At 36.2% G+C, this 2,500-nt stretch overlaps 2 non-coding genes across 2 annotated transcripts; one reads left to right on the forward strand and one right to left on the reverse strand.

Annotated features, from left to right (window-relative positions):
* The first annotated feature begins 4 nt into the window (after positions 1–4).
* On the forward strand, positions 5–76 carry TRNAP-AGG (transfer RNA proline (anticodon AGG)). The gene has a single exon. It is a non-coding gene; the product is annotated as a tRNA-Pro (tRNA).
* A 2,049-nt stretch (positions 77–2,125) lies between these two features.
* On the reverse strand, positions 2,126–2,197 carry TRNAP-UGG (transfer RNA proline (anticodon UGG)). Its single transcript has one exon. It is a non-coding gene; the product is annotated as a tRNA-Pro (tRNA).
* Positions 2,198–2,500: the final 303 nt, after the last annotated feature.

Below are 2,500 nucleotides of genomic sequence, written 5' to 3' on the forward strand. Positions count from 1 at the left end.
GGGTGGCTCATTGGTCTAGGGGTATGATTCTCGCTTAGGGTGCGAGAGGTTCCGGGTTCAAGTCCCGGATGAGCCCAGCATTTAGCTGCCTTTTAGAGCCCATGATTGATGTTAAATGCTTGATTTCAAAGCATCAATTGAATTTTGCTCTTGCCATTTTACACAATTAGTTTGTAATTACTTATGAGTATTTAGGACATTTTCAACCATATGGTGGTACTTTGGGTAAAAAAACACATTCCCCATTATCTCAGTAACATAACACAACAATATTCATTAAATATTTTATCCAGCTCTTTCAATTATTACATAAATAATATGAGTTTCACTTTAAAAAAAAAATTATTCTGACGTGAGAAGCTTTCAGGGGTGGCTCATTGGGCTAGGGGTATGATTCTCGCTTAGGGTGCGAGAGGTCCCGGGTTCAAATCCCTGATGAGCCCAGCATTTAGCTGCCTTTTAGAGCCCATGATTGATGTTAAATGCTTGATTTCAAAGCATCAATTGAATTTTGCTCTTGCCATTTTACACAATTAGTTTGTAATTACTTAGGAGTATGTAGTACATTTTCAACCATATGGTGGTACTTTGGGTAAAAAAAACACATTCCCCATTAATTATTTATGTAATAATTAAAAGAGCTGGATAAAATATTTGATGTATATTGTTGTATTATGTTACTGAGATAATGGGGAATGTGTTTTTTTTACCCAAAGTACCACCATATGGTTGAAAATGTACTACATACTCCTAAGTAATTACAAACTAATTGTGTAAAATGGCAAGAGCAAAATTCAATTGATGCTTTGAAATCAAGCATTTAACATCAATCATGGGCTCTAAAAGGCAGCTAAATGCTGGGCTCATCAGGGATTTGAACCCGGGACCTCTCGCACCCAAAGCGAGAATCATACCCCTAGACCAACGAGCCACCCCTGAAAGCTTCTCACGTCAGAATATTTTTTTTTTTAAGTGAAACTCATATTATTTATGTAATAATTGAAAGAGCTGGATAAAATATTTAATGAATATTGTTGTGTTATGTTACTGAGATAATGGGGAATGTGTTTTTTTACCCAAAGTACCACCATATGGTTGAAAATGTACTACATACTCCTAAGTAATTACAAACTAATTGTGTAAAATGGCAAGAGCAAAATTCAATTGATGCTTTGAAATCAAGCATTTAACATCAATCATGGGCTCTAAAAGGCAGCTAAATGCTGGGCTCATCCAGGATTTGAACCCGGGACCTCTCGCACCCTAAGCGAGAATCATACCCCTAGACCAACGAGCCACCCCTGAAAACTTCTCACGTCAGAATAATTTTTTTTTTTAAAGTGAAACTCATATTATTTATGTAATAATTAAAAGAGCTGGATAAAATATTTGATGTATATTGTTGTATTATGTTACTGAGATAATGGGGAATGTGTTTTTTTTACCCAAAGTACCACCATATGGTTGAAAATGTACTACATACTCCTAAGTAATTACAAACTAATTGTGTAAAATGGCAAGAGCAAAATTCAATTGATGCTTTGAAATCAAGCATTTAACATCAATCATGGGCTCTAAAAGGCAGCTAAATGCTGGGCTCATCCGGGATTTGAACCCGGGACCTCTCGCACCCAAAGCGAGAATCATACCCCTAGACAAACGAGCCACCCCTGAAAGCTTCTCACGTCAGAATAATTTTTTTTTAAAGTGAAACTCATATTATTTATGTAATAATTGAAAGAGCTGGATAAAATATGCTGGGCTCATCCGGGATTTGAACCCGGGACCTCTCGCACCCAAAGCGAGAACCATACCCCTAGACCAACGAGCCACCCCTGAAAGCTTCTCACGTCAGAATAATTTTTTTTTAAAGTGAAACTCATATTATTTATGTAATAATTGAAAGAGCTGGATAAAATATTTAATGAATATTGTTGTGTTATGTTACTGAGATAATGGGGAATGTGTTTTTTTACCCAAAGTACCACCATATGGTTGAAAATGTCCTAAATACTCATAAGTAATTACAAACTAATTGTTTAAAATGGCAAGAGCAAAATTCAATTGATGCTTTGAAATCAAGCATTTAACATCAATCATGGGCTCTAAAAGGCAACTAAATGCTGGGCTCGTCCGGGATTTGAACCCGGGACCTCTCGCACCCAAAGCGAGAATCATACCCCTAGACCAACGAGCCACCCCTGAAAACTTCTCACGTCAGAATAATTTTTTTTTTTAAGTGAAACTCATATTATTTATGTAATAATTGAAAGAGCTGGATAAAATAGTTGATGTATTTTGTTGTATTATGTTACTGAGATAATGGGGAATGTGTTTTTTTTACCCAAAGTACCACCATATGGTTGAAAATGTACTACATACTCCTAAGTAATTACAAACTAATTGTGTAAAATGGCAAGAGCAAAATTCAATTGATGCTTTGAGATCAAGCATTTGAACCCGGGACCTCTCGCACCCAAAGCGAGAATCATACCCCTAG

This window comes from Crinia signifera, chromosome 6 (genome assembly GCF_055691185.1).
Source record: "Crinia signifera chromosome 6, ASM5569118v1, whole genome shotgun sequence".
Taxonomy (NCBI): Eukaryota; Metazoa; Chordata; class Amphibia; order Anura; family Myobatrachidae; genus Crinia; species Crinia signifera.